The 18,519-nt window shown below is 35.8% G+C and overlaps 1 protein-coding gene and 2 pseudogenes across 1 annotated transcript in view; all 3 read right to left on the reverse strand.

Annotated features, from left to right (window-relative positions):
- Positions 1-15,777, reverse strand: part of SCN1A (sodium voltage-gated channel alpha subunit 1) — a 126,559-nt gene extending 110,782 nt beyond the window's left edge. Inside the window, exon 1 of the mRNA XM_039855415.1 lies at positions 15,554-15,777. The gene's annotated coding sequence lies outside the window, so the exon portion shown is untranslated. The remainder of the gene's footprint in view (positions 1-15,553) is intronic.
- Positions 5,869-5,987, reverse strand: LOC120597257 (uncharacterized; annotated as a pseudogene).
- Positions 11,428-11,546, reverse strand: LOC120597254 (uncharacterized; annotated as a pseudogene).
- Positions 15,778-18,519: the final 2,742 nt, after the last annotated feature.

Raw genomic sequence — 18,519 nt, forward strand, 5'->3', positions numbered from 1 at the left:
ATTTTGTAGAATATGGTCATTTGTTAAGTTGAAAGCATTAGGCATAGGAGAATAAATGTCTGTTCTCATACAGACATTGAAAAAAAAGGTCAGCATCCCACCCATTAGACAATGAGTCTGTTTATCAAACGAATATCGCATCATTCCATACACAAGACATTTCATTCGTCAGAGCTGAAGCAGTTAAACATCAGTAACTTTAAATGTTCCTCATTTAAGGCCTGACGTAAAAGCAAAATATATTTTTATTAAATTAGTGTAGTATACACTTAAAATCACTTATTTTATATAAGTTGGCAAAAGATAAGTTAAAATGAAACTACATGAACTACCTTATAACACTGTCCCTTTTGACCTTGTGCTGAGTTTTATGCACATATCTTGTTCACCACTCAAATTATAAACTCCCTGTGGAACCAGCTCTCCACTTTATCTTTGTGTAGTAAGTTAATTTATTGAGATACAATTCTCTCTTTTTCAATGTTAAGTTTCTGGTTTCAAAAAACGAAAAGGTCACTGTCCTCTGTAATCTTGTCTCAAAAGGTAGAAACAATACACTGGCCATTTCTTATGTGACAATACTTCTTCAAATTGTAAAATGTATGGACTTGCTAAATTGGCTAAGAGGTGTGGACTGCGCTTTTCCTATGAGAGAATTTCTAAGAAGGAAAAGAGAATGAAAGCATAAGATGTCCTTTAGTCTTTGCGTAGTTGTCTCCATCATGAGACTTGATTGTTACTTTGGTATAGTTCTACTGGGGACTAGTGGCAGCAGTTCACTGCGCAACGCCCCAAAGGAAAGGGAATATTGTAATGGAACATCATCACTGTCAGTTAACCTTGAGTATTAAAGAGGAAGAGTAGTCACTCAGGTAGAAAAAGCTGCACCAGGTCTTTTTTGACTGTCAGTTCTAAGAGAGAAGAATCTCCTGCTGCCGCTAGGACTTTAAAAGAGAGCTTGGTATGAAGGTTGAAGAATCTGTGTGATATCAGATTGTTATATATCAGAATGTTATTTAATATTTTCTTGCATAGAAAATAAAGAGAATTTGTTACCAAAAATTTTGGTTATTTCTATATCTTGGTGTTCTGAACCTTTTCCTCAGCTGCCTTCTGAAAAGAGATACCTCAATTAACTTGAGGCCTGGCTGGCAAATGAGGGTCATCTTTATTCTTTAGCCAAAAGTTGCCTGAAGTAATGGTCAAACCATGTTTTGAATTTTGGATTCCCTTGTTTAGAATTATAAATAACATTTGAGTTTTAAGACAGAAAATGTTTATAAATTCTCCAATAACCTATTTGAGAACTTGGTTCACCAAGTGACATGAAGCTGGGTCCTTCCTGAAGAAGAGGGAACCTGAGCAATGGTCTGACCTTGGGGTGGTATCCCAGAGGATGTAATGAGGATGCCACACAAGCTGTGGGTGGTAGCAGGTGTTCTGACAGAGTGGTGAGTGATTCCAATATGGATAGCAAACCAGAATTTGAACCCAGATCCTATGGTTCCAAATCCACAGGACTACTGTCTCATTACTGGATTTCACATTCTGACTGTGCCGCTTGTGATGGGAAACTGGAACTTAGCTAAAGCACAGTACTGGTGTGGTCCCATAGTAAACATAATTTACCACTTTAGAATTTTGATTTTGTAGATGCAAATTTACCAGTACTTTTTTTTTTTTTTTTTGTATATGCAGCATTCTGTAATGCCTTGCTCTTCCCAAGTATTTACTAACACAGGGCCTTTAGAAGCCACTCTTTTGGAAATAGAAATGATTTCCTAGCAGAAAATAGTGAGCTCTTATCTTTACCTTTCACGTTAATTTGTCCTTTTGAAAATGAATCAGAAATGCTGTGAAATTTACCTGTTATTAGGTAAATAAATGCAGAAACTGCAATTAACCTTCATTTAGGACTAAGACAAACTAGTTTTCCAGCAAGTTTAAAGTCGCAGTTCCTTAACAACACAAAATTGACCTATTAGTTTTAGAATATCTTGTAGGTACTTAGAAGGTTGACCTTTGAAAGTGTGGTACATCCCTCGCAAACACAAAATCAGCTCTTTTATGAAATATGATATCAAAATATTCGAGGGTCCCCACATTTGAATTTACTGAATCAAAACAGTTATAGGCTTGTAGTTTTTCACTCACAGATTGCCATTTTTAAAATCACGTATAATGTATTGACTGTAAATATTTGGAATTGTTCTTCTTGGGTTTATTCTAAAATGTTTCTCAAGTGCCTATAGAATCAGTGTGTTTGTGGGCAGACAGGGAAATATTTAAAGTTTATAAAAGGTTTCTTAAAAAAATATTAAAATCACTTCTGATTCTCTCTCTTATAGTGGAGATGAATGAATAGTAAGGGTTTTCTTACCTCACCACAGTGCAGTACTTTGAAGTGAGAAAGACAGGAAGGAAAGTTGTGAGATCATAATAGAGACCAGGTCCTTCAGTCTCCTCATGCCTTCTCTGCCATTCCATCCAAAGCAATGAAAGCCAGAATTTAATTATAAATGCATAGAAGATCATTTTCAGAGATGTAGTTACTTCTTGTTGGACGATTCACTGCAATTTCCTTTCAATTACATAGGCAGCCATTGATGTTATAGAAGGAAATAATGGTATTTCTAAATCAAATAAATAGATTTTATGGACAAGACATAGTAATACACAAATCTGATTCTCCAAGGGGAATTAATATGAATCTAAAGGATCTGATGTGGTCAGCATTGCTATATTGGTTTAAAATGAGTATTAAATTACAAAACTACTTTTTATCACTTCATATAATCTTCTTCCTCTATTATATAACCATTCAAGCAACATTTTATCATTTCTCGGTATATACGTATATATCATATAAGCGATATAGCAAATCATTGTATAATACACCTAAAACTAATATGTTATATGTACATTATATCTTAATTTTAAAAATCACATTAATGTTCTTTATGAATTTCCCATTTTAAATCCTTTCTTATTTGGAGGCTTGGTTTATTTATTGTTATTTTTTTTTTTCAGCTAAAATGTAAGAGTACCCTATCAATACTAACTAAAAATGACATCAAGGTCACTTTTTATAACAAACTCTGTCCTTTTATAAATAAGTCAGGAGCCATCACATCTTTAATATTTTGCTTCCTTCACATTTCCTCTGCTCTGAGACCTTCTCTTTTCTGGCTACGTCCCCTCCACCCTTTATCTCTGCACCTCTGTACCACCTGAACTCCCCCCCTAATCTCTTTGAGAGCAAGAACTATGTCTTACTTATTATTTTATTCCCAAAATGTATCCCAGTGTCTGTGTTCAAATTTCTAAAGATAACTACCGATAAATCAAAATTCCAGAATAAAAATTACATGAAAATGTATAGGAAGGATAAAATAACTTTTTAAACCTTATAAAACAGAATGTCAACGGCCATAAATCTTTACCACTGCTTTATGGAGATGATAACCATTGAGGAATTGTGGAAGTAAGAAGTTCGCTGAGATCATCTAGATAAGGATTCTTATTTTGGATCTGAAGAATGATGTCGAGAGAAGTGATATGACTTGTCCAAGGTCACATAGTTGTTTTTTTACCACAAAAGTCCATTCAAATAGTTTCCACAGTCTAACTGTGAAGGAAATTAATATTGAGTAGGTGCATCAGCACATAAGGAGCAATATGGAAGCGAGTGGAATATTTCTAGAAATGCCACAATTGATTTTCACTCATGTTTTGACAGAGAGATGGATGTGATGGAGTATGTGATTGCAGTTACTATTTAAGAAGGTGATGGACTAACCAACATTAGCGTTAGCAAAGGATAAAAGAAATGACCGTCCTTCAGTCTAGCTCCACATACTGATCTTAAATATTAACCACAAAGGGTTCAAGCTCAAAAGAATGAGCATCAGGTACTCAGAGTGTAATGCTGACAGCTTTCAGGAATGCAGGCCCAAAGAGAGACCCAGGAAATATCCTAGAAACAAATGGCCTTGAAGTGCTAGAATTTCTTTAAAAGACCAAAACATAAGCAAAAAACTTATTTTACATTTCTTTAGAATCATAAACCATATTTATATGGCAGTTATCTTTCATATATGGAAAGACATTTAATGCTTCACATGCTTGAGTTTTATGTCTCTTTCTTCAAATATATAAAGGCTTCATAAAGCTTTGACTCAAAACAAAATCAAAGTACATCAGATTATTTAAAACATTATATCCAAATCTATTGCCACAGGAGGATAAAGAGAGAAAAGAAACATAACTGTAAATTTTAAAAAATGTACGAACAATCATAAAAAACTAAGTAAGTGTGCTGGGTTCTATTCTGTGCTTACATGTGCTCTTTGTCATCCTCTTAAGTCTATTAAAAATTATGTTTGGGCTTTTGCATGATCTATTTCATGTAACAATTCCCTCCTCCCCACGCCTTTGCAAAGAAGAGTCAGTTAAAACTAGTGCTAGGAAAAATATGGTTGATTACTTATTAGAACCCAAATATCAGTTTGCCATTTTAATATATCTGTAAATCAATTACATCACTTGTTTACATATTGAAGAGGTTTTAATTAGACTTTTTTTTTAATGAAGAGGACTGTCTTTACATTAAAGTAAATAGCTTATATTTATGAAGTCAATTCTTTATTTACAGAATAAAAGTGAACTTTGCTATAACTTAGCATAAGCAAACATGTAATTTCTATTCCCCTGAAGGATTCTTACCAACATCTTTTTCCTTTCATGTTCGGAGGCAGAAAGCCATTGAATTTACCAAAAGCATAGCAAAGCTATCCATAATGTGTGCATATGTCATTAGAATTAGGTTCTGCCATGTTTCCTGGGAGACTAACACCTTTCACACATCCCTAAGCACTTTCAATCTTTAGAAATCCATTCACAAACTCACACAAATCACATATGATTACACATCTTCTTCTCTCTCCCCTTGGGAAAAGCAAGAATTCTGCTGTGGGCCAAATAATAGACAGAGGTCATCCAGGGCCTGCTTCAGGGCTTAAAACTCTTTAGAACAGATTAGCAAATAAGTGGGGAGAAGGTTTATGGAGAGCCAGACAGTAAATACATTTAGCTTAGTTCTCCTAAAATGCTTTGGAAATTATGCAGCCCATGAACTAAGTTGCTACTCCTGGAATTGCCCCTATTCATCTTGGAGAGCAGAGCACTAGAATGGCTTGCCCACACCTGGGATCACTCGGGGCTCAGGTATAAGAGAGAGGTGCTAGGCAGCTGCACTCCCATGCCCACAGGCAGTTCCTTATACCTGGTCTTCTGAAGTTGGATGAAAGGCAAACATATTTCTCTATTCATTATGAGATGTCGAAATGACAAAATCACTTTATCTCAACATTTTCCACAGCACTTAATACATAAGGAAGCTCAGAAACCGATATACTTGTTTCCATGCTCCACTCAGCTTCTTTTAGTCTTTTACATTCTGGTTATCATTACATTAACCTGTATTCCTCTTCCTGTCTGTGAGGATGAGCAGGCTGGACAAGCAGGAAAGGGCTCTTCTGGGTCTGCCCTTCTTTAACACAAATGATGTGATCATTTACATTTCTGTTCCCTTTACTCTTTCCGCAACTAAGCAAATACAGAATGTGGATCTTTCCATGACTTCGGCAATTGTGAAACTCAGAAATTATTTGCCCTACTTCATATGGTAGCTGCTTCTAAGATTTTATATATATATGTGTCTGTGTATGTGCGTGTGTGTGTTTCAGCCTTTTTTTTAATTTTAATTTTAATTTTTTATTTTTTTTATTTTTTAGGTGAGACAACCCTTGATTGACCTCACAGATTGCAAGGTCCTTGACAGCTTACAATCCCTTTTTTTTTTTTTTACACCTATATCACCTGGTCTTCCTAGGTGGTCTCTCATCCAAGTACTAACCAGGCCCGACCCTGCTTAGCTTCCGAGATCAAACGGGATCGGGCTTGTTCAGGGTAGTATGGCTGTAGACTTCAGCTGTTTTTTAATGTCCTAATTTTCCTTTTCTGCTTTCCTGTTCCTCTGCCCTGAGCTCCCCAAGACAGTAGTCCCTTTATCTACGTTTTCATTATCCACAGTCTCCTCTCTAAGGCATCACGAAAAAGCTACCCTTCCAGAAACATCTAACGCTTTAAAATTGCACCTCTGATTCAGTCAGGATCCTGGCAGGAAATAGATGCTACACTCAAAATGGGTTAAATGAAAATAATTTAATGGACAAAGTATTTACTAAGTAGGTTAAGACAATCGATGAAGCACCCAGGAACCAGTAATGAATAGAGCCAATGCCACCCTTAGGTCTTAATATGGGCAAGAGAAGGGAACAGTGAGCAGCACCAGATTCTAGTGAGCACTGGAACTTTGAAGGACCCAGCAAGAAGTTTCCCAGAGAAGAATGCAGCCACTTCTTTAGGCTATAAAGTGAACTGTGGTGGGAGAAATCCCCCACCTTCCTACTACTGCCTGCCCTGGGCTAAACCTCAAGGAATCCAGAGGATCAGGGCTCTCAGATTATGTTTTACAATGGAAAGTGACCTTTGGAGGCCGAAGGTCTTTCCAGCCTTTGGAGGCTGAAGGTCTTTCCAGCCCCTGGTTCCTCTTCTATCTGACATTTCACGCCCACCACTGCTATCGTCCCTGGACCTACATTCTGCAGCTCCTGCCAGCACCCTCTTCCATGGCCGCAGCTCTGGCTGGTCCCTGGAACACTGTTCCCTCCACATGCATATTTAGTCCTCCCCAGCTCTGTGTGTCCTTGGGTGCCTCATCATCTTGTTTTGACTTCCTTAAACCTACTTCGTGTATATTCCCTTTATTAGCACTGCCCTGATTAAACTTCTATTCCTTTGCAAGCATAGGGAGGATGACTTATAAATTCTACCAGGTGTGAAGGGCTGGAGGGAAATGGGGTAAAGAGCTGTTTCCCATCTCATCTCCTTTCTCTTTGCTTTAAAGAACAAACACATGAATTTAAAGTATTTTACAGATAAACAACATTTTTTACGATATGAGATTCTGTTTAATACCTTAACTCTAAGCGCACTGCCTAGTATATGGTAGGTACTCAGAACTAAATATAAATAAATAAATTCTAATAAATAAATTCTAATAATAATTTAAGAGGATTAATAATATGGTGAGACCTTAAAACCTCAAGCAATCTCATGAAATACTCACATTATTATCACAATTTTATAAACAAGGAAATGAAGACTCAGAGCAGTCGAGTAACTTGGCCAAGGTCACACAGTGAGTCTCCTGATTAGGTGTGGTTTTGAAGCCAACGATCTATCTCCAAAGTACCTAATCTTAGCATAAGTTCATCCTGCCTTGTTTTATATAAAACTCTCTGCACTACACATTATTAAAATCATGGTGGTAAGTCTATGAGATCTGAGTTTAAAGACAAACAAGTAGATGACATGGCTGCTCCTCTGGGGACTGGTTACATCACATTACGCTCACACAGGATGCAATGGAGAAAAGGCATTTCTACAGGTGGTCAACCTAAGATAGTTTGTAGGTGTAGAGTATGTGTATAGCTTGATTTCTGCCAAACATGGTGGGGGGTGTGGCTTGTGACAGGCTGGGAGGATGGCAGATGGCAATTCTTTTTTCTCACTGTTTTGGATTCTTCAGTCTTCCACAGAATGTGAAAGAATGTAACTATGTTCGGAAATAGTCTCACCAAGTCAACAAATAAGCCAAACAGATGAGGAGTGAAGGAGAAGCTTGCCTCAGTCTGGCATTGCTTTAGTTTCCAGAAGTCTACATTTGTTACAAACGGAGAGGCTAAAAAGCAGAATTGCTGATCATGAACATTTGACAATAAGATCACTTTGGCAAAGCTTCATGTTGCAAACATCATATTCAATGATGTCTTTCTCAGCTCATTTTCTAAAAACAAGTAATTTCTGGCTCTGCTTGAAATTTTTTGATATTTGAGGATACAAACTACACAAAAACAGCATACTTTCTAAGTTTTAAATTCTTGCTTTTCAAAGTGTGGCAAGGGACTCCCAACGTGGGTATCTCTAAGGAGCTTGTGGAAATGTAGCATTTGGGGCTCCACTCCTTGCCAAAGCAGCATTTGCATTTTAACAAGATCCCAAGGTGATTCCCGGGCATGTTAAAGTTTGAAAAGCAGTAGAGTACTGTTGGCAATGACCTTCACCGCTGGCCTCAGCAACTTAAGACTACCCATATTCTTCTGCTCCCAGAACTTGTAAGTCAGCCACTGTCCTCCTCACCATTCCCACCTGCCTTTGGAAGGTGTGCTTCCCTTCTTCCACCAACAAGACTCTTAACCTATGTTTCAAGTAACATTTCAATTGTCCTTAGTGACCTTTAAGCAAAAATTAACTTTCCAGTGTCTCTTCCCCCAGGCCCATTCTGCAAAGGCAGTCACTGTTAACAATTTCTTTTGAATCTTTTCTGAAATTTTGTGTATGTCCAAGTGTCTGAAATATGTTTTGTATCTTTTCTTCAGAAATGACAACATACTTATACATTGATGTATATACCTTGTATGCTTTACATAATTTATCTTGAATATCTTATTTTGTTATTAGAGTATTTTGGTACGTATATAGATAGATATACCAAAAACAGTTCTCTCAAATGATAAACACTTATTTCCAGGTTTTTTATTTGTTTTTGCCTTTTTACCCCTTCTATTTCAAACGATGCTAGTTTACAAATACTTTAAACACTTGTACAAGTTTTTCTGTAGACTTTTTTCTCAGGAAATGGCCCTCCTGAGTGAAAAGGTACATGCTTTTTAACTTTGGTAGATAAACTAGACTTCTCTTCACCATTTTATACTCCAGCAACAGTGTAAGGTACCTGTTTCCTGCACCTTTGCTATAAGTAGAAATTATCAAATATTTTTCTTTGTTAACTGGGAAGTGAAATCTAGGCCAAGTCGAATTCATCTGGAAGTTTCCAATAGGAGTTTACTAGGAGAAATACAAATATATGTGGAGGTGAAAGAGAAAGTGCTTTCTGAGAAGAGGGGATATCATGTACAGACATGCAAGGTTGGGTCTGTGGAAGTGGCTAGAGTTTGGATAAATGGGCAGATGGCCCTATCACACAGGGCCCAGCACACCTGCTACAGAAGGAAAGACAGAACCACACTCACAAAGAAACCAGGAGAATATGATATTGAGAAGCTAAAACTGAGTATTTTGTTTTTCTTTCCACCAGTTTCAGAGAGCCATCTATTTTTGTCAGGGCACTGACTAATACTAGCAGTATCCTTATAATTGGCTTATTTGTTCCTAAAATCCTATTTTGACAAGGTAGGTGTGCATGTGGGAGGGTTGGCTAATTGTCAGAAGACAATGTTTAGTAAATCTGGAGACAAAAACATTTCTTTCTGATTTCCCTATTGTGCTAATACAAAGTTTTCTATAATGTTTTTACTAGAAACTGCACATTTGAAACAAAAACTCTCTTACTACTACTGCCACTTTCCTTCTCCCAATATTAGATTATTACAATAATATTCTTTAGGAAATTCCATATGGAAGATTGACATCTGTTTTGTTTTTCTTGCATCTTCAAAAGAGACAATCCCAACAAAACATTGACAGCTCTTCTAGGTATCCTTCCTATTTCATTACTTCACTTTTTAGAGGTAAAAAGTAAATATAATGCCACTTTATTGGAGGACTATAAATTCATTTTTTTAAAAAGAATAACTTTTTCAAAAATGAGTATATTTATTAAACAAGTTCTAGATCATGAGACATATGTGACTAATGATGCATTTTAGGGTGATGACGAAAATACCAATATTGAGTCATTTATTTCAATTATCAATGGATACAGGAAATAGGTCTATTAAGTCTAGTTATTTTGGATTTGGTTGTTAATTGAATGATCATATTCCAGAGATAAACTTATTTACACAGAATATTAGAATTAGAAAAAATATGAGGAATTATTTATTTCAGGCTCTATGTTGTTAAAGAATTCACATTATCTTGGTAGAAATTTGTTCGGCTTTATCTTTTTTTTCCCCCAAACTAAATAAAATCAGTGTAATTTAAAAATTTCTTTTCCAGTAATACTTACTTGTCCCTCTAATAATTGTTCCTTATATTCTGAAGAAAAAATTTCTAACTTTCCTAGGCTTTTCAAATCTCTCAAAGGATTATTTACCCTGATGATATAATTTGTTTAAGAACAACAGCTGACATTTTAGAATAAACAAGTAAAAAACCTCGACATCTGTCTAGCTTGTTATCTTAGCTATTGCATTTTAAAAAATATCTTTAGGGACAGGGTGAGAAAGTCCACGTATTCATTTGTCATTGGTTAGCTTTGCCCTGCCTAATCACTATTCTTGACTCATCAGTTCTTTGAACATCAGTCCTTGAATTTGGCATCTTTTGAGTGTCAATTTCTGATATTTATATCAGTGTTCTAGTTGCTCAGAAAATACCATGCAGACTCCCTGTGGCAGCCCAATATTTTTGGGAGTATGTGATATCAAGTATTGTAAACTATTATTTTCTGAACACTTTTAATATGTGAAAGACACTATAATAAACCACTTGACCTCTTTTAAATTCTGACGAGATAGTATGGTTCTCATTTGACAGCTGAAGAAATAGATTTTCAGAGAGGTTAAATAAATTATCTGTGGCCACAGAGCTTCTATTATTGAATTTATTTCTGAATTAATATTCTAAAATGCAATAAAAGATCTTTTGAGTTCTCAGGTATTTACTTTAAGATCAAATAAAGTTGGAAGAGATTCTGTGATCCTGGTGTTGGAAAACTAGTATTTTAAGGGAAGAATTTATATTTTGTATTGGGAATAATTTTTCAAGTCTGAGGAAGTCTTTATATCAACCCCCCAAAAATGTTTTTCAAGTTAAATAAAGAAATTAGCATGAATGATTGAGAGTTGCAATCATAAATGAACCCACTTCTTTTTTTTTGGAATTGGATTTTTCCTTTTAGATCTCATTTGCAAGTTGCTATTAATCGACTGAAGTGAATACTGTTATGTAAAGTCCAAAATATAAAAGAACTAGATAGCAATGACAATTATTCAACATTCATTCAATAAGCGTTTACTGAGACTCTATATATGCTGGACATTATGCCATGCACCAAGGCATGCAGTGAAAAGAGATGGTCTGCTACTGTTCTACTTTGTCTCATGAAGACTAAGCAGACGGCTGGGTCAGTGCAGTAACTGCTAAAGCTCGAGTTTAGATTAAATTGAATTTAAAGTCATCTTTTAAGATAGGGAATAATCCCATCTTCATGAAGATTTCGAGAGCATTAAGTGACATAATACATGTGACTATTGGTATAATACGTGATATGTTGAAATCATTCCATAAGTACTTTAGTAACACATGTAAAGAATAACTTTTTTTTTTTTTTTTTTACGCCTATAGCACCTGGTCTTCCTAGGTGGTCTCCCATCCAAGAACTGACCAGGCCCGACCCTGTTTAGCTTCCGAGATCACACGGGATAGGGCGTGTTCAGGGTGGCATGGCCGTAGACTATAAATAATAATTAATTAAGCATATTATACAAATAAATGTATGATAAGTCAGGGAAAATGCATTAATCCTAGCAACTAAAGCAAAACTTGGTAACTCGTATCAGCTCTTATACTGAATGACTTTGGATCATGAAGATTCTTGAAATAGTCTTTATCAAAAAACACTTAGAAATTATACTCACCAATGTGCTCATATTACAAATACTATTGAGTCTTGCCTTGTAGAACAGTGAAAAGAGAAGTAGATTTGGCATCTGGAGATCTTGAACCTTTATTTTTCTTATCTGTAAAATGATAACTAATGGGACTTATTTTATAGAGTTGTGGGTTTCAGAACAGATCATGTGTATAAAATGATTTGGAAATACAGATATAGTCATTCAAATATTATTATTATAAAAATATTATTCAATCAATGGAAATATAGTTACTGGTACATTTTAGATTAAGTCTCTAATTCACAGATATCTTAGAACAACACTTAATTTGAATTTATAATACAGCATATTAAAAAGAATTTTTACCTCTTGGGAAGTGTATGTGTGCGCATGTAGGCTTATCTATTTCCACCACACATATCTGCTTCAGAAAGTGTCAGGACTAAATTGCTGACCTGTTTGAAGTAACGATTCATGGGCAGATATAATTTAAAATTCTAAGACTAACATACAACATATGTAATTTTAAGGGCAGGAGCTATTATTCAGTATAAATTCTAAACACATAAAAATGAACTTAAACTCAATATTTGTTCTAGCCCTATGACTTTATGATTTTATAACATGACTCCAACTGCTTTCTGTAAGGGGGAGATGGTCCTAAACTGAAGGCCCTTGATCTTCTGAATTTTTTGATGGGTTTGGGCACTTACATCTGGGTATAACACCTGTGAAAAGCTGGACTACTGTGCATCCTAGAAGAAAAAATTGTAGCCCTTGGAGCATCTTTCAGGGAGGGGGTGAAGAGCGAAGATGGGATAGGGAGGGGGAAGATGACAAAGAAGAGCTCAAATCCTTAGCAAAATCTATTAAACCCAAAAGATGATTAATATAGATAAATCTCTGGTGGAAACTAGTGACGGTTGGAATCTGGGTCACTTCTTTAGAATAATAAGGTAGTATACATGGAACCAGGACTTCAGGACACAGAGGATAATGTAAGACTTTCAGTCCCTGAGAAGTTGCAGAGGAGTTTTGGACTTCTAGACTGTGAAATTGGTAGCTACTTGAGCAAATTACACCTAGATTTTCAAGTGGGCAACAAAGACCCGGCTTATGCCTGTGTTCTACCAGTAGAAAATATATTTATTTATTTGTAATTTTTAACCTGCCTTCTTTTAAAAGGAGAAGTAATACATTTGTCGTACTATTTAATATAATAGAACTTTACACAGTGGAGTTAATTTAGGCCAATGGTTCTCATACATGGGGAAGGAATGGGGAAGATGTGAAGGGGTGAGAAAGGCAATTTTGCCCTCAGGGGACATGTTTAATGTCTGGAAATATTTTTGATTGTTATAACTATAGATGGCTAGTGGTACCTTGCAAGTAGAAGCCAGGGATGCTCCTCAACAACATATGGTGCACAGGACAGACTCCACAGCAATGAATATCTGACCCAAAATGTCAAATAGTGCCGAGTTGAGAAACCCTGACTTAGGCTAACCTCTCATTATACAAATGAGAAACTGAACATCAGAGAGGGTCAGTGATGCATGCCAAGTCACACAGTGAGCAAATAGAAGAGATAGGTCATTTAATGTTTTTCTCATCGTGCTATGTAACTTCTAAAAGCTAAAAATGTAACTGTTGGAAAATGAAGCTTCTTATGGACAAACTTAGGCTTAAAATGTACTAAATACGCAGTTGCATAGAACTTTAAAACACAGTATTGCTTACATTAGGAAATCTGGGCAACCATGAAAATAGAGAAATTCATTATGTAATATGTATTTGATTGCATGTGTCAAAACCTATTTTTCATAGTATTTAAGCAAAATATTGCTCAGCTAGTGGCTCTCAATCTTTAGCGTGCTTCACAATCACCTGAGGGACTTGTTAAAAGACAAATAGCCCCAACCTCAGCCCAGGGGTTCTGATTCAGTAAGCCTCAAGTGAGACCTGAGAATCTGCATTCTTAAAGTTCTCAGGTGATGCTGATGCTGCTGGTCAGTCCTGTAATACTCACTCCATGAATGTAGGCCTAATGTTGTACATATTTAAAAATATAATCTCACCAAAAAATGTAATCTCATGTTAGCAGAAATTAATTAATAAAGCTAATTTACATTTAGAGAAATATAATCTACAGATGGCAGAACCATAGCTAACTTTAGACCTCATATAACTCAAATCTCTTACTTTAGAAGTGAAGAAGTTAATATCACTTTTTAAGCTTTATTACCAAAAAAAGAATTCTTTTTAATAATAGCCAATACAAAGTGTCATGTTAAAATCATTTATGGACTATTTAAGTACTAACAGTGATATTCTGAAGATACATAAACTCAAAAAGATTGTGAGTACAACTAAATACGTAAGCATTATTTTTAATATTCATTTATAAGGAATATTCTAAATGCCAAACTGAGTGAAACCTGGTCTGATGAGGTTTTTATGCCAAACTAAGTCTATGGGGAAAATGCCTATTGACATCTATAATATAAAATCAGGCCCTAAGGAACCATAACTGTCTCTTCAAATTATTTGGGGAAACATGTACATGTTTAATCAATTATTATATAGCATAAAATTATAAGCAGTATATTCCCATCATAAATAATCAATGTGCTACTGTTAATCATTATAATAGAATGAAAAGTACCCTGGAAGAAATTTATTGTAGCAACACTCATTTTTATTCCTTTAATAAAAGAATGCAAAAAATTTCAGATACTTTGAAACTACCTTTTTGCCTAGTGAGTGTGTGCTAATTAACCTGCCTCATGCCAGTCTTCATTGGGAGACACCCAATGACTGAATATTCAACTTTCCATTTAGCTCTTTACATCATAAAGACAGTTTACACAGCCTTCATTTTACCAACTCACGACATCCTGTCCGAAGGAATGAACTTCTCTTGCCAAAGGAACACAGGAAGCTAAACCATCTCAAGTGTGCTGCCTGTGTCTTCAGTTTTTTAAATATCCACCTATCTTTTAAATTAGGTGCCATCTGTTGTACCATCATCTCTGGTTAAATCTTATTAAAATTCTTTGCCCATATCACACTGCTGCCACAATCTCATCCTGCTTCTTCTCCAGGCTTTTCTGCAGGATTCAAAAAGTGCCTGCTATTTTAACTAATTCCCATACCAGGACACAGTGTGAGAGTCTAAAACAGAATCAGCGTTATGCTGTTTCTACTTTTACTCAGAGGGTGAATAACTGTTCGTGTCAAACCTGGGATCATGCCTGCAAGCAGCACAGTTTGAATCAATGCAGTTAACCCAGCATTATTCAGTGCTAGTATCGAATGGTGCTCTTACTGCAGTATTCACCTTGGGACCAAGTAGGCATGATTTAATATTTGTTGAAGTCCATAACTGCCAGGTTATGCAGGCTCCATTCTCACATTAGCACAATCACAACAGAAGACACATACAGGAAAACATCTAGCTCATTTACAAAGGAAGCAAATTTGTGATCAGACAAGAGCAACACAACAGCCAGGAACTGCAGTAAATCTCTTCAAGCTAATAGCTACATTTAATAACACTCTCTTACAACACCTTTGAACAAATGGATTGTATTCAGAGTTTAAACAGTCAAATTAACATTCATACCTTAATGATGAAAGATAATGCTTGATAAGCAACCCCTAATTTATGATTCATTTATTCCTAAGTGTCTTAAAGCTAGGATTGCTAGAAGATTTACTATGCTTATTCAAACAAGCTGACAGAACTGGAATCTCTTAGTAATTTCTCTCTGCACCTCTCAGCATGGCTGACAGGCATCTGCCAAAACTATAGCATATAAACCACTGAATCATGCAAAAATATTTACCCCCAAAAGATGTAGTAAAAGCTCAGCTTCCTCCAGCCTCCATTGCCCCTGAAGTGTTAATCTGAAGGAAGAGTTCCATGAGTTTTCACAGGCCAGCAGTGTGTCTCCTACACTTGACCTAGACAGCCTTACATAAGAAGCATCGGGACTGAGGAGCTCGCTGAATGTCATCACCAGCAAGAATAAGAAGTATTGGCAGCAGCAGGCAGGCGGGCAGGCTGGGAGTTTGCATGAAAATCATGAAGTCTTTCTTGTATTTCTCTTTTGAAATGTTTTGGAAGGAGAGTTAAGAATAGCTCAGAAACTGGTCTCATTCTTTTTGTGGGAAGAATGACCAGAAGCATAAAAGCTAAATCTTCCAGCAAGTGCAAGACACCTCTTTCAGTGTTTGCAGTAAACCTAATAGAATGAATTGCTGTCTGTAAAGTAATGTTCCTTGACACCTAAAATGAAGGGAATGGTAATGCAAAGTAATGACTCAAAGGCTGCCACCGAGAGCTTTTGTCTACCTTTAACTCATTGTGGTGAGTATAGGGGAATATGTGTGTATATCTATATATATGTAATGGGAGTAATAGTTGGTTTGCAGGATGATAACTAAAGGGTTTGCAAAGAGTATTCATGTTCCTTAAACATCTTGTTGCAAGCAAGATGACAGCATTTTTAATCTTATATATCAAATTCAGAATGGGGTGGGTTAAACTGGTTGTGCTCAATGTATTTCAAGTTCAGATATTTTCATGAAAGTGATAAGAAAAGCAGGTTCCTCTCTGTGGTGGTTTGCAGATAACTGTCAGATGTGTTAATTTATTACTTCCATTGTCAATACTAAAAAGGAAGATCTGAATTTCAGCATTCAGATTTTGTATATATCCTTTTGTTAGACTTTGAAAGCAGTTTCTCAGATTGGGGTATTACTGTGCTTTTGAAATGAGCTTTGTTAAACACATACCTAGGTATAGGAGATACTTTACAATAGCAAGTTAAAAACAATGTACTCCTTGCATCTAATTTCCATTCATTATCTCAAATATCTGCAATACGTGTCCTTGAAAGCTTGAAATAATAAAACCAGACCTATGTACTGATCCTGAGAACAGTGATATGGTATTATTAAAATAAGATGATATATTATTTAATTATATATTAAGTTGTGGTTTGATATGTGGATGCAGGCTAAGACATACAATTCTTGAGGCAACAGTAATAGAGAAGAGGCCATGCATCATTAAAAATAATCTTAATGTGCTGCTCTTAGCTAGGAAACTTGTCTACTAATGCATCACACTGAGAATAGAGCAAGGAAATAAGAGAATTTTAGGTCTATGAAACAAGACAATGATTTAATTTCACCTCGTCATTGAACCCCAAAGGAAACTAAGGTAGAAAGAAGTTAAATGGTGTGCCTAAGGTGAAACAGAGGAAGAAGTGAGTGGAAAGTGGTTTTCCTAATACAATGTTTCGCCTACTATACTCCAGTAAATAATTGTCCTTTGATACTGGTGTAAAGATATGCTACACAGTGATTTTTATTTTACTCATAGAAATGGCAGAAAACAAAGAGGAGTGCTACTAATCTGTTTTTAGCAGTAGACTGGTTTTGGGAAAACAAGTTCTGTGGTGGCTCAAGTGAGAAATTTCATTCAATTATTTTTCACAACTAGTGAACATATTGGTGCAACACTGAATTAAATTTTCAAACTATGAAGGTATTCAGAATATTAAGCAATGAACACCACTTTGGTGGTTCAGACCCTTTTATTCTGTTAACATTGATCGTGGTGCTAGGCTTATTCATCTCTTGTAGAGCTAATGTACATGAAATAAACAACGCACAGAAGCAAAAAACTAAAAAAAGAATATATATATGTATTTTTTATATTTTGCCTTATTATTTTCAAGTAAACTGAGCCTCTTAAAGTCAGGCACTTGTTTTTCATCCTTGCATCCCTATCCCTAGCATAGTGCTTACTGTGTCCTCAATAAATGTTTGCTAAATGAATAAATGGAGGGGTGAAATGCATTCATAATAATCAATGTATGGGAGTTGTGTATGTTATTGCTTAGTAGAGTTCCTTGGAGGAGTCATTTTAAGAAATATATAGAAATGGTTTATCAATATATTAGTTTAATAATTGCTAGTGTAAGTGAATGCTTCTGAAATGCTTGTTTGGAAACTTATTATAAACAACTTTTTTAGCATTCTCTTTACGATCTAATTGAGTCAACTTAGTATAGGTTTGACAGCTTATAAAAGTAATCTAACTTTCACTAGATTAATCAAAGAGAGGTTTTGTTCTTCTCAAGTGATATTAAGGTCAAGTGACGTTAAAGTAGGACTTCATAGTACTGGCAAACGCACAGTACTCAGGGACCTCAACTCATTTTTCTCTCTCTTAGCCATCCTTAGCATGTGGCTTTTATCCTCTGATTTGTTGCTTGGTGGTCTCAAAATGTCTGCCCCACCTTCAGTATCCGGACTACATTTCAGGAGGGGGAACAGGAAATGCAAAAGGCAAAAGGCAAGTTCCAGCTGAATCATCTCTTTCTTCAAGAGCTTTCCCAGATCACCTAGATGCTTTGACTTATGTCTTATGGTTGGCTATAACTGTGAAAAATGTCATCACTCCTGCAGGGGAGTCTGGAATAATTGTGTTTTTAGCTGAGCCTCTGTCACCTTCAATAAAATTGGGGTTCTGTTTTTAAGGCAAAGGGAGTTACTTCCCCAATATCCACTCTCTGTTACCATGTAGTTTTGGTAGTTCTGATAAATCCTAAAGCATTTAGAGTGATTATTTAGTCTAAACTAATTTATCTTTCAAAAGAAGTAAAAGGCTTCTTCTCATTTGATATCTGGGCCTTTTATGGAAAAAAATTGTCTGACTTTTGCCGTAGAATGTTACTTGGGTAACAATGGGTTTATACCTACACTGTAGTCAAATGGAAGTGACGAGGAAGCTGTAGAT

This window comes from Pteropus medius, unplaced genomic scaffold (assembly GCF_902729225.1).
Source record: "Pteropus medius unplaced genomic scaffold, Ma_sr-lr_union100, whole genome shotgun sequence".
Taxonomy (NCBI): Eukaryota; Metazoa; Chordata; class Mammalia; order Chiroptera; family Pteropodidae; genus Pteropus; species Pteropus medius.